The sequence below is a fragment of the Chenopodium quinoa genome, unplaced genomic scaffold (genome assembly GCF_001683475.1).
Source record: "Chenopodium quinoa cultivar QQ74 unplaced genomic scaffold, ASM168347v1, whole genome shotgun sequence".
Classification (NCBI taxonomy): Eukaryota; Viridiplantae; Streptophyta; class Magnoliopsida; order Caryophyllales; family Amaranthaceae; genus Chenopodium; species Chenopodium quinoa.
The window spans coordinates 3,678,721-3,693,615 of NW_018742263.1; positions in this window are offsets into that span (position 1 = coordinate 3,678,721).

Sequence of the window (14,895 nt, forward strand, 5' to 3'; positions counted from 1 at the left end):
CACCGTCTGAGGAAGAAGTCTATTGGGAGTGGGATTTCACTCGCAAAGGCCACCCTAACTCAGGCGGGGACTCAAATGGGTTAGCCTTACCTTCAGAGACGGCCTAGCGAGAGCCACCTACAGCCGCTGTAACCCCTCTTCCAATGGACAAGGGGTTGACGAGATCAAGGCCAAAGTCGCCGTCTACCTCCTGCATCCTGCCTCTAAGACGCAATTAGGTTTTCCCAGCTCTGGCTCCAGGAGTCTGGGAGGAGCTAGTCTTTTTCTTTGAGGGGGTAAAGGCGGAGTCATCCCTGGCCCGTTTGAGAGTTATCTCAAACGTTTTTGGGATTTTGCCTCCCTGTAAAGTGGATGCAAGTTAGTTATGCATCCGGAAATGAAACTTGGGAAGTAAAAGAAAAGGGGTCAGGCGTCTTACCTTGGCCCTGATAGCTGCCGCCTGCTTTTTCGCCAGATCTCGGCGGATGGCGGCGGAGGACCTGTTGGGTGTCTTCTCATCTGGGATCATGGCTAAAGCTTCCTCTGCAAAAAAGATCAAAAAACATTAGTAATTGCAAAATTCGGCACGAAAGTACCCCAGACGCTCTTAAGGTCAGGCGCATACGTTTGGTGAACATTGTGCTGATCCCGTAGGCGGATCAAAAGGCCTCGTCTTGAAACTAGTGATGGGTGTCATAAATGGAACCCATTTGATGAGTATTGAGGTTGTTTTCATCCTCTTTTCATAGCTTTCTTGCTCAATAAATGCTTAGTTTTATGCTTTGTTGCTTAGTTTTACCTTTCCTCTCTTATTTTGTAGCTTTTGTGTATTTTGTTGGTTTTCTAGCCTTTTCTCCTTTATTTGCTCTATTTCTGTGGTTGTAGGTATTATACGAGGTTCAGGTCTTGATATTGGTGATCTACTAAGGTGGAGAAAGCCTTTGGAGCAAGCTTAAGGCATTTGGAAAGCTCAAGATGCAAGGAAGAGGAAATTCCAAGTCTTGGCTCTTGCGCTCTCATGTCGTGCTACCATTAAGAAGTTGTGTACCCACTAATCTAGAGATTTAGCTACTGCCATTCCTAGTGTTCATCATCATCATAGTCGCGCGACCTTAGCGAACGCACGAAGCCGCGAGAATCTCGAAGGAACCCAGCTAGGCGCGGGCGCACAACAGGGAGGCGCGGCCGCACCTAGGGGTGGCGCGGCCGCACCCATTGCATGCGCGGGTGCACCTCCCCTGCTGCCCGGGCACGCCTTCGTGGGTATTTTATGCTCGGTTTTTGGTAATTTTGCGCCTCTATATATATCTTTTTAAACCCGATTTTTGTAGCAAGTTTTAGAAGAAATTTTTGATCATATTCTTAGCTTAGTGGAGAGCTTCTCTTTCTAGTTTTATGGTTAGTTTTAGGAGTAGATTTAAGAGAGAGAAAGTGAGGAATTTAAATGGTGATTTGAGAGATTGAAGATGCAAGGGTGACAATAGTATTGGAGATCTTCTCTATTGTTAATGAGCATTTCTAACTCTATCTCATTTATTGTTTTGATTAGTTTATTAATGTTTATTTGATTTGATTTGATTGGATTTTGATGTTTGATCCTTGATTAGTGTAATTGTTCTTTATATTTTGTTGATTCTTGATCCCTTTAGTTGTTTGATGATTTGATGATGTTGTTAGAGTAGTTTCCTTGCTAGGGTGATGGTGAAGCTTATGTGATGGATCGATGTTGATTGGGGGAAATTTATGGAGTTGATGATGTGATTAAATTGGTTAATTGATTATGTGCATGTGTGTGTTTGACTTAGGCTTGATCACCCTAGTTATTCACACTAGGTTGCATTGTAAGTTCACATCGATACGGACCATTGATTTGTGGCTTGCATTTACACGATTGGGGTGTCTTGTGACGTTTCCTAGCTAGAGTTTATCATAGTTGACGCTAGTTAGACCTCTAGGAGAATAGCTTGATATGCTCTTTTTGTTGCGTGATTAATCTTCCCCCGCATTGCTTGACTTAGTCGACTTCCTATCCCAATTTCCTATGTTCATTGCTATTATTTGTGAATCCTAATCCCTAGCACTTTATTAGTTCAGTTTCTCAGTTTAAGTAGTTATTAGTGTCACCTTTTATCCTTAGACTTCGACCTAGCTTAGGCACATAATTCACTTAGACATTACCGTTCCTTTGGGTTTGACCCTTGACATACTTCTATACTAGTATTTAGGTTAGTTGAGTGTTTATAAATTTTGTTTGGCTTAGGGAGGATTAGTCTAACGACCTAGTCCGACCCTTGTCAACCAGGCGCTTTTTGGAATCCAGTTCTTTGGAACCTTTATTTTTTCCCCGGTTGACAGGGTAGCATCTTCAAGACCAAAAAAGTTGGTCTCAATTATTTTGTCATAATCCTCTTCCGACCAAGAAGGTCGGGCTTCTTATTGTACCTGCGCAGTTTAAAATTTTTGCGTCGGCTAGGCGCAGACAGCAAGTAGAAGCGGTGCTTCCAGCCGTCGAACTTGGACACCTTGTTCAAGTTCATCATGTACCGAGGGAGGGTGGTCAATGTATACCACGCCCTCCAGCTGCCTGGGTTGCGAGTTAAGTAATGCATGAGAGCAAAGGCCTCCCAGCCGAGATGCAGCCCTTGGAACTCACAGGCAGCAACATACCCCAGAATGTTAGCCAAAGAATTGGGGGTAAGTTGCTAGACTCCCAGGTCATAGCCTCTTAGAATTGCCTTCACCGCCTCGTGAAGTGGAAATCTTAGCCCAACCAGGAACGCCGCCACATAACAGCCAAAGTAGGCATTGGCGTTCCTCTCGTCATCTTTCCAAGAGACGGTGCCTTCTGCAGGCGGAACCCGGATGGTATAATTACTGGCTAGGGGGCGCATGAGCTTGAAGTTTTCCAAGTCTTTATCCATGTTTGCCCTGTCTTTGGCAGAGACGGAGATTTGGAAGGGGTTATCCTTCTCACTCCATTTTTTCCTCTCCCCTACCTGACTATCCTCAAGCGATGACATAGGCTTGTCACTGCTCTCAGAGCTGGAGGCGGAGCTTTCCCTGATGAGTTCTCATCTTGCGAGCAGGGCATAGAGACGACCTCCTCACCGTCTCCCTAATGAATACCCGGGGGTTGAAGGGGCACCAGGGGGAGACCTCTCAGCAGCCATCTGGGTTTCCCTACCTAACGTCTCCCTCTCAGGCAGTTGCCCGCTTGAGCCCTCACTCCTATAGTTGGGATCTCGTGTTGTCTGCATTGTCCGAGCCATTGTGTCCTTCACAGACACATAGAAGGTCGGATTCCAAGCATAAGGGTGGTCCTAACACCCCGAGGCGGCACTCCTAGTCCTAGACTCAGGCATACCAGGTGACCGGCTGGACTCTAACCTAGGTTGTGCCATGTGTGTTGGTGATGCATCCCTTTATTGCAAAGAGTATATGCAAGCGGTAAAAAAAATGAAAAAAGTTGAGAGAGACAGAGGCGGTACCTTTAAATGTTGATGACTAAGGTTAGGCGGAATCGTCTAGGGCAGGCGGAAATGAGCTTGATTACTAGCGCTTGACTCAGACATGAAAGCAGACTCTCTCTCTCTAAAGTTTATCTCTCTTAAAATTTTTGTAAAACATACAAAAAATGAGGGTTAACGGCTACATATAGGAGGTAAATTCAGGGGTACCTCCGTAATTTCCGCAGAAGGTGAAAAGTAAAAAATTGGCGGTAAAATCACCCCCAATGGAAGAGTGACACCTGTCACAGATGTCACGTCAGATGCCACGTCACATCTGTGAGGGGCATATGTTTGGGGTAATTTTACCCTGACACGTGGTCCACTCATAGTGTGACACGTGTCACCTTAGGGTTAATACAAATAGGACCAATCCTTGTTTGACACTTGTCCTTCCAAGGAAATGGAAAAAAGGCTGCCTTCATGGCCCAAATCCCGAGAAAGCCGCAATGCGGCACAGCCCACCAATGATTAGGGCTTGATGTCCTAATCATGGGCATAATTCCCAAGGACCGTATAAATAGGGAGATTTCCTCCTTTTGGAGGCACGTTTTACCATTTATTACACATTTACTCTTTGATAGAGACATCCTGAGCTTGGAATCCGAGCAGATCCCCACCTAAATTTCTGCACCTTTTTACTCCTATTCAAGTTAATAACTTGATCGTCGGAGGCGGATCTCCAACCACATGGGGTATCCGTTATTTTGCAGGTACAGCTCACGCGTGGACCAGACTTTGTGACGTAACTCTCCCAAGCGACAAAAACACCCAAAACAATACTCATGTTGGGTTTTGGAGAAAAGTTCTTAAGTGGGAGTTAGAAAGAGCATTGCATTTTGGCAAAAACTTTTAAACTCCATTAACACTTGGGTTTTAGTCGGACCTTGCTAACTCTAAGGTAGCGGACCTAAAAAGTCGGTGTTCGTCCTTTGTAGGTGGATATCGTTGGAGGCTCGGTATATTCGGAGCCAAAGCTTTCAAGTAAGAGCCCATTGGGTCGGGCAAAGCACACATCAAAGGTAAATTCTGATTTTATCCTTTTATGTTTATTTGTTATGCTTTATGGTTTTATTAATTGCGAGTGGTTCTTTGGGTCGGGGTTGTTTCCGCGGTAAGTTGGACTTACCAAACCTCAACACAAGCAACATATTAATAATAATCATAACAATAATTACAACAATAATCATAATAACAACCATTATTATAACCAATAATCTTGTTAAAGTATAATATTACTAGCAGGATCCTAGGCATGATACAAACAATATTAATAACAAACCCTAGAATGTCACTAAATATCAACGATCAAATATATAGCCCTAACATGATACTAACATGAATATTAGGAAAGACAATAAAAGGGATCATAGAAATCATAATTGACATTATATTCTTTACCCTAAACATGATACTAGGAACTTATTGTTGTCACCCTAAACATCAAATTAAGAAAAAATCCTAACATGATACTAGGAATTAAAATAACAACCTAGACATGATTTCTTTATCAAAATATCAATACAGAAATGAAAGCACTTACTAGGATTCCTCGTACTTCTTTCTAATAACAAAATACACGCGTAGTAACTTCAAGGAAAATATAAAATAATTAAAGAATTAAATCAAATAAAGTTTAAAAATAGTTTAGACTAGATTTGGGACCAAACCCTCAGAAATATCAAACATATCACGTCTAGGGAGAAGGTAACTTCTAACATGGCTAGGTGTCTCTAGATCTTGTGAATGCGGAATCTGGTATTTGAGAAAAGGCTAGTTTAGAATAGAGAGAGAGTATATCAAGAATTTTTTTATGAGAGTTGGTGATTGAAAACGGAGGTTTTAGGAGACTATTCATAAAGAAAATCAGCAGGATTATGATAAAAAAGAATCAGAGTTTTGAAAAGTAGCCAAACACGTCCCTGTAGCCAAACACGCCCTTGTCGCCAAACGACAGGGCTATCGCCAAGCGACAGACGTGTCGCCGCGACGCCAGGCCTGTCGCTAGGCGACATACTGTATTACGGCGCTGCAATTAGTTTTCATATTTTGATAAAATTTTAAGCGCACGAGGGGTAAAAATGTAATTTCCTTAAAAACACTTCTTTTATTCTAAATAAAACTCCTATAACTCATCTATCAATGCTAATCAAATTAGGATTCTATAGACACCCATTTGTGTCACCCCAAAACAAAACCCGGTGATGAGTACCTTTCACGTCGAATCATAATCGAATGAAGTAAAAGTGTGGAAAGTCTAGTGTTGCGGTTAGTTTTTAATTCTTTTCTTTATCTCTATTTTTGAATACCTTTTTATGAAAACAGCCGATCCATTTTGGTTCGGTCAATAGCAAGGGTCCAATAATAGTATAGTTGGGTCGGGTTTGAAAAGAGCTTTCTCACGATATATTATAAGCCCAATTCCGATGAATAATGAGAAGTTATGGCCAAATTACTAAACTAGGCCCGGTTTGATATTTATGTGCGGCCCAATGATCTAGAGGAGGGCCTAATATTGATTTATTATTCCTAATGCAATTAGAATTGGTTATAGTCTTCTAGAAGGTTCTTTTCATTCCTAATTTAATTAGCATTGATAAATTGACTTTAGTTGACTTTTTAAAGGTTTAATCAAAATAAAAGAACTGTTTTTAAGGAATATACAATTTTGCCCTTTTGTACGGCTAAAATTTATCAAAATTAAGAAAACGCGTGAAACTTGTTTCTAGCGCCTTACGACAGGATTAGCGCCTAGCACTAATACTTGGCGTCTGCCGCTAATACTTGGCGTCTGGCGCTAGCCTTAGTGTCTGGCGCTAAGTCGTTTTATTCTCTTCGAAACTCTGATTTGTTTTTCTATCCATCCGGCTGATTTTCTCTATAAATAGCCTCCTAAAACCGCCGTTTTCAATCATCAACATCGATTAATTTCCTTATTCGCTCTAGTTTTCAAGAATCTCTTGATATTCTCTCTCTATATCTTTTTGCATACAAAATTCCGCATTCACAAGATCTAGAAACACCTAGCCAAATTCAAAGTTGCCTTCGCCCTAGACGTGAAAGATTTGATATTTCTGAGGGTTAGTCCCAAATCTTTATTTCAATTATTTAATTTAATTGTTTGACTGTATATTTTCCTTGAAGTTACTAACGCGTGTATTTTGTTATTAGAAAAAGATACGAGACATCCAAGTAAGTGCGTTAATTGAGATATTAATATTATGATGTAGAAATCATGTCTAGGTTGTTATAATGATTCATAGTATTATGTTTAGGGAAAAGGTTATAATATCAAATATGATTATTATGATTTCTGCTATGCTTCCTATTTTCTTTCTTAATATTCATCATACCATCATGTTAGGGCTATATATTTGATCTTTGATGTTTAGTGACATGCTAGGGTTTGTTATTAATCTTGTTAGTATCATGCCTAGGATCTTGATATTATTATTATGCTTTAACATGATTATTTTTATAATTGTTCTGATTAGTATTATGTTGCTTGATTTTTTTTATTGCCATTGCTTGATCACGCCTTTTATGCATGTTTAAAGGGAAATGGTACTTGTAATCACGCTTAATAAGATAATTAATAATATTGTTTAGGGTTAATATGATTATAATTCAAGTTATCGCTAATAATAGATTTGTTTTGTGCATTAATATTCAACCAACATAGATTAACAGGTTTAGGGTAAACCTATTGATTGCATGTTAGTCTGAAAGCGCACATAAATACGAGAAGAATGAAGTAGAGGCCTATTATTAGGGCAGGTTCTTTCTTTTTTAGATTTGATTTGTACTTTCATCCCCGAACTTCCAGTCTTGGTTCCAGACCTATTGGAGTTAACGATCTCTTTGATCGTTAAGGGGTGTAACCTTCACCCTGTAAAAGGTTTACAAGTTCCTAAAACTTGTTGGCAACTCTTTTTCTCTATCTTCTTTCCCTTTGGACGCCACCGTACTTTAGTGCATGATCACAGTGGGGTTCATGCTAGGGATAATGCTTGAAATATTCCCTGCAGTTTTTGGCTACTCCACTGGGGAGGATTCATATTTTAATTCCTAAAATTTATTTTGGCAGTGATTTAGAATGAGTGGATGAGACTCGAAAAGTTCTAAGTATTTCATGTGCGTAATTTTGATTAACATTATTGTCATATGCATAAAAAGATCTCATTGGAAAGACCATCCGTAATGAGTTAAAAACATAGGATTTTACACGTAGGAAATTTCAAGAATAAATTTAACAACTAGGATCGAAATATTGATGCGCGAAACTGGAAAATTTTATCGAGCACATAAAGCTGTTGAGGCATGTAGGAACTAACGTCAGAAAACAGAGTCTAGCGCCGATGATTTGACTCTAGCGCCAGGCGATAGCTTCTGTCGCTAGGTGCCAAAGCCAAATTGCGGCGCCGACCTCTGTTTGCTGGCGACAGTTTCTCCAAATACCGAGCCAAAAATATGCGTTCTAATTTTGACCAGGTTTTAGCACTGTTTGCTCGATCCTACTTCCTGATTGAGTTTTTCTCACTTTTTTAAAACCCATATGTGTTCTACATATGGACATAACCCTCTGGGAATTCATGCTCCATCTACCTGATTGAACGCTCTGTGCAACAAAGGGTACATCCGAGAATATTGAATTCACCAAACCATGGAAGCGAGTTTTTTAACTCACGGTGTCCCATCTAGTCGCGCCAACCCTTCAAAGGTAAGGCTTCCACGCGGTGCATCCGGACAATTAACCATGGACCCTCTTTGACTAACCCATATCCTGAACTTTAGAGAACTAGAGTCATGGTTAGGTTGCAAACTCATTGCATCATATTGTTCCTACTTGACGAATTTTGCATTATTTTTTATGCACACTCTATGTGTTTTTTCCTAACCGGTTGTTTGACTTGTGTTAAGACTAAATAAAATGATTAATGACAAAAATAAATTTGCCTAATTAATTAATTATTTAACTTTAAGTACTTAAAGTCAAATAATTTAATTGGAGTTGACTTAGTACGACTTTTAGCATACCTTGTAGAGTAATAATACCGAAAGCAGTCCCAAATAAACGTTCTAGCAATGGCGGCGAGATTTGGACTGCAGCGCCACTTTGTGGAGTGCAGCGCCTGACGATAGTTCTGTTGTTTGGCGCTACACTACACAGTGCGGCGCCAGTCCTGTTGTTTTGACGAATGTTTGGTATGTTGTTCGAGTCATCACTTTGTGTCTAATTGAAAAGTTTGCTAATCATCTCGATTATTTTTATTGATAATAATACCTTGTTAAGTCCTTAATCAACTCTAGGCACTAAGTCCCCTGGTTTTACACAAGAGTCAAAGCATGTCACTTGCACTCACCGTATAAAGTACACACTAATATGTATGTACACTTTGACCATCTCTAAGAGAGTTTTGTATGCGCGTGTTTTACGTCATTTTATTTTTAGGGGGGTAAGTCAAAGTCTATACTTGATTCCCAAAAATATACACCTATAAACCTTATTTTTTCTTTTTTTTATAAACCCGTAAAGTCAAAGTCAATTTGAGTCAAGTCATTAAAACAAAAATGGTTCAATTTACATCACGTGGTCAAGAAAGGAAGGGCGTTTGATCAAAGACAACCTTTTCATTCAAGTTCAACTTTTCGACAAGCCAATCTCTCGAAAAAGGAAAGCTAAGAAGATAATGGCAACTCAAGAGGAAGTTAATGAACTCAGGAACAAATTGATTACTGTGACTGAGGCGTTGAAGGTTTTAACCCAAAAAATCGATGAACTTGTGAAGCAATAACAGATGGACCTCATGCAAGAAAGCTTGAGCAAGTTGTCTAGTGACTACAAGTTTCAAGGCATTAGTTCACAAGGGGTCTCGGTGGACAAGGAGCTTCTTCCGCAGAAGTTCAATGCCAACGACATCCCGAAATTCAAAGCAACTGACAACTCTTACTTACATCTAAGAGCTTATGAAACAATAATGAGTAGTAAGGGTATTGATAAGAAAGTGTTTCCCTCTTTATTTTCTCTATCCCTTGAAACTGTTTGCCAAGAATGGTTCTTCTCCCTTGATAAAAAGAGAACCTCTAGTTGGGAGTCAATAGTGAACACTTTCATTGATTGGTACAAGTGCAACATTCAAGTTGAAACTGATTATAGGAAACTTGAAATACTCAAGTAGAGGGAGAATGAAGGTTTCACTTATTTCTTTAACAAATGAAGAGAAACCTCTGCTAAAATGATTGAAGTACCAAGCGAGAAAGAATCTGTGAGGTTGTTCATCAAGAACCTTCAAGAGAAATACTCCAATTATCTCAAATACCAATTTAATTTCCATACTTTCAAGGCTGTCTTTGACATTGAAATTAATATTGAAGACAACCTGGCTAAGCTTAAAGCTGCTAACAGTAACTCCAACAGTGGCTGGAAAGTCAAGAAGAACGACAATCCTTCTTCTCCTGAGTTATGACACCGCATTTGACCGACTAAATGCAAAAGGTCTTATAACTCCTATTGGACCATTTAGGGACCCACCAGTTGAGAAGTGGACAGCTAACTAGAACCCCAATGCACATTGCAAATATCACAAAGGTAGGGGCCATTTTACTGAAAATTGTTGGAAGCTTAAGGAAGCTATCTAAGATTTAATTGATAACAATAAACTGCCATTGCCTCCTGCCAGTAAGAAGCGAAGCATTGACAATGCATCTATCGCTCATTCCTTGGCCATCTCTGATGAGGAAAACAAGGTCGATCCCTCATCTCTCATCAAGCCTATTAAAGAAACTCATGTTGTTCAAGAAGAGGAGGAGATCTTTTTCGATGCCATGGATGACTTTCCTGAACCACCAAGTAAAGAAGATGTACGGATGCTTATATAGTCCATGTGGGAGGGATCAAGTTTGCTACGTGAAGCTCTCAAAGTCGCAAAGAAACAAGTAGAGGAGCTTCAGCAAAAGTGTGATAAGGTTCGACCCACGAAGAAGAAACCCTTCTCTCTACAAGTAACTGACGAACCCAAGAAGAGTAATAAACACTATACTCCAATTGGGACTTCATACGCTAAAATTTTTGAAATTCTCTCAGAGAGCGGTAAGTCAAACCTTTCGAACCGAGACCATTTGAATCGCTAAAGAGGATAGATAGATTCTACTGTCAATACCATTAATCGGGGGAACACACTATTAAAAACTGTTTTAAATTTAAAGATTTAATTTAGAAAACAATTGATGATAAAAATCTAGTACAAATTCCACAAGAAGAAGACATAAGCATCAATGGAGTTTGGGACAGTGATGAAGAAGATGTCTACCTAAAAGACATGGAAGGACCTCCACCTTCAGTGTCATATTCCATAGATAAATTCTGGGTTGAAGAGGATTCATCTATAGACGTCCTCACAAGGTCAGGGAGAATGCAACCTCCCATTTCAACACTACCTATGCTGAATACGCAGCAAGTTCCCATTCCTATCATAGAAGAAAAATGATATTGTCAACCAGTTCAAGAAGACCAAGGTTGAGATGAATGTATGGAAGCTTTTTGCAACATCTCGAGAACATCGGTTGGCAGTAATGAATGCCTTGGATAAGATAGGGATAAAATATGACACCACACTTGAGGGGTTGGCTAACTTCCTTACGAGTGATCTCCCTAGTCCTATCAACTTGATCACCTTTTCTAACAAAGATTTACCTCCTGAAGGTGCCAAACATTATAAGGCATTAAACCTCGCAGTAGTTTGCAAGAGAATGATCGTCCCAATGAATCTTGTAGACAATGGATCGACAATTAATGTTTGTCCACTTAGAACTGCGAGGATGTTAGGCATAAGGGATGAAGACTTAACCCCCGTCAATACACGGAATAAGAGCTTATGACAACACTCGTCGTCAAGCTCTTGGTGATATTACCATGAATATAACGGCGGGAGCAATAAAACATGCTACTAAATTTCAAGTGGTAGATATCAAAGATTCATTCAACTTATTATTGAGACGCCCTTAGCTTCATGACCAAAAGGTCGTCCCTTCATCTCTCCACCAACAGGTAAAAGCCATAGTTGGAGGAATTCCTATCATGATCGATGCTTCACCCATGAGGATTAAAGATATAGAAAATCCAATCATTAATGTGGAATACGATAAAGACGATAAAGATTTATGGGCTTTAATGAAGAGGTCTCCTGAATCGAGGAGGATGAAATGACCCCTCTCTTCCACAACCCCCACTCCAATATGACAATAAATGTTATTCTAATGAAACAAGGGAATTTTCTTGGAATAACTCTAGGAAAGAAGAAAGGAATAGCAAAACCGCTGGAATTACCTGGCCTCTCTAAGTTAGATACTTTTGGACTTGGTTTTCAAACGACTGGGAAGATCTCAAGCGAGCCCAGGAAAGGTCTAAAGTGCGTAGGCACGCTCGCTTCCAAAAGAAAGCAATCCCAAAGGATCATTATCCTTTTACTCTCAATGGACAATTCATAACATAAGGAGAGGACTATCCGTGCTATGAATTTACCAAACCTTTTGTTGTAAATGGCATAAGGCAACCGGGATTCGAAATTTTCTTAGATTGCTATTTTCTAGATGAAATCCTAACTGCCACCCACAAAGAGAAACACCCCCATTCTTTGACTTTTAAAGTCATGGGGTTACTATTTGGGCAAGAAAAAGATAAGTCAAGATACATAGAGGATAACTCCCCGCTCATCCAAACGGTCCTACGAAGCGTGAACTTTAACCCCTCGAAGTTCATCACTCCAGCAGAAGGATCAATACAAGGGTGGCGCAAGACAGTCAAGGTGACTACTCCAAGTGGAAGGAAAATCTCCATAACGACAGGGCAAGGACCGATGTTTGAAGATTCGTCTGAGTCAGAGTCAGAGTCAGAGTCTTTTCCTGTAGAGTCATCTAAGTCCTTAGTTGTTGCACCCCCTTTTTCTATTTCTTTCCCTAGGATATATAGCAATTAAGTCCCTGAGGACATCTCTCTTTTTGATGTAATGATTTATGAATTCAATAATATGTCTTCTTTCGCTTACTCCTTGTGTTTTTCTTTAACCCAAGCTAACAAGCATTGCTTAACTAATAATGAAAATGACAAAGAAATTATTAAAGCAATGGAAACAATTAAAAAGAAAACACCGATAATCAAGGAAACTGAGATGGTTGATATCTCAAATGATTCAACCATTAAAAGAGAAGTTAAAAGCGGATTAACACTTAATGAACAAGAAAGAACCGATTTAATCAATCTACTTAAAGTATTTATCGATGTATTTGCTTGGTTATATGAAGATATGCTAGTTATTAATAGAGAAAAAGCTCAACACACTATACCGCTAATTCCAGGAATGAAACCTGTAAAACAAAAGTTGCGTCGAATGAAACCCGACGTAGCTCTTAAAATAAAAAAAGAAGTTCAAAAACAAATAACTACAGGTTTTATCAGGGTATCAAAATACCCCGAATGGGTGGCCAACGTTGTCGTAGTTCTAAAAAAGGATGGAAGGGTAAGAATGTGTGTCGACTATCGAGATTTAAATAAGGCAAGTCCAAAGGACGACTTCCCTTTACCATACATTGATATTTTGGTAGATAATATAGCGAATCATGCACTTCTCTTGTTCATGGATGGATACGCGGGATACAATCAAATTCTCATGGTAGAAGAAGACATGGATAAAACAACCTTCATAACACCATGGGGTACTTACTACTACACGGTAATGCCATTCAGGTTGAAAAACGCGGGTGCTACTTACCAACGAGCAGCGACTGCCTTACTCCATGACATGATGCACAAAGAAGTTGAAGTATATGTGGACGATATGATTGTAAAATCAAAAGATCGCCCAGGACATCAAGTAGCCTTGAGAAAATTCTTTGAAAGGCTAAGGAAATACAACATGAGGTTGAATCCATCCAAGTGTGCTTTTGGAGTCACCTTAAGCAAGCTTTTGGGTTATGTCATAAGCTCTGGAGGAATAGAGATAGACCCAACGAAGATCAAGGCAATCATGTCAATGCCACCGCCAAAAACCGAAAAAAAAAAATTGAGGATTTATTGGCCGGTTGCAATACATAAGTAGGTTCATATCAAAATTAGCATCAATATGTGAACCAATATTCAAGAAACTCAAAAAGAATGTACCAATAATTTGGGACGATGAATGTAAAAAAGCCTTTTAAAAGATCAAAGCCTATCTTGTAAATCCTCCCGTATTAGGACCGGCACTTCCAGGAATACCTTTTAGGTTGTACCTAAAAGTCACCAAGGAAACAATGGGAGCCATGCTTGCACAAGAAGTAGAAGGTAAAGAAAATGCAATCTACTATCTAAGTAAAAAGATGCTTGAGTATGAGGTATGCTATACACCACTTGAGAAATTGTGCCTCGCATTGGTGTGGGCCACAACTAAGTTAAGACATTACATGCTCGTGCATACAGTATTTGTAGTTTCCCAAATGGATCCACTCAAGTATTTATTCGAGAAGTCTACGCTCAATGGGCGCATATCAAGATGGATAGTCAACTTAGCCCAGTTCGATGTAAGATTCATGCCTCAAAAAGGCTATCAAAGGATTTGTAGTCTCAGATTTCCTAGCGGATTTTCCAATAGAAGATTCAACGCCAATACACGACAATGAATTTCTTGACGAAGACTTGATGGTCACGGAAGATGATACATAGACCTTATACTTCAATGGAGCCTCAAACCAAAAGGGATGTGGCGTTGGAGTATTATTTGTATCACCTAAGGAAGAGCATGTTCCAATCTCCATATAGCTAGATTTTGACGTTACCAAAAACGCTGCTGAATATGAAGCATGCGTGGTAGGCCTTGAAACAGCTTTGGCATTGGGAGTGAAGAAATTTTGAATATTCGAGGACTCGTCATTGATCATCAACCAGATTTCTAAAAGGTGAAAAGTAAGGAGCGAAAGTCTAGTCCCTTACCAAACTTATTTGGAAACTCTCACCAATCAGTCAGAAAAGGTAGAATACACATATCTACCTAGAGATGAAAATCAAATTGCTGATGCCTTGGCAAGACTAGCCTCAATAGTTAGGATTCCTACGGAAATCGAGCAAATGCCTCTAACTATAGAAAAAAGGCATAAACCGGCTTATATTCAAATTATAAAAGATGATGAAGTGATCCAAGATGAAGGAGAAGAAGAAGAAGAACCGTGGTATACAGACATACTCAACTATGTCATCAAAGGAGAATACCCTCCTCATGCTGACAAAATAGCAAAACGAGCATTAAGCTTTTTGCTTCCCAATATGTACTCATAGACAACGAGTTACATAAAAGGGTACCTAAGGGTCGATCACTCTTATGTGTAGTGGAAAAGGATGCTCGAAGAGATATGAGGATAGTCCACGAAGGCATTTATGGAA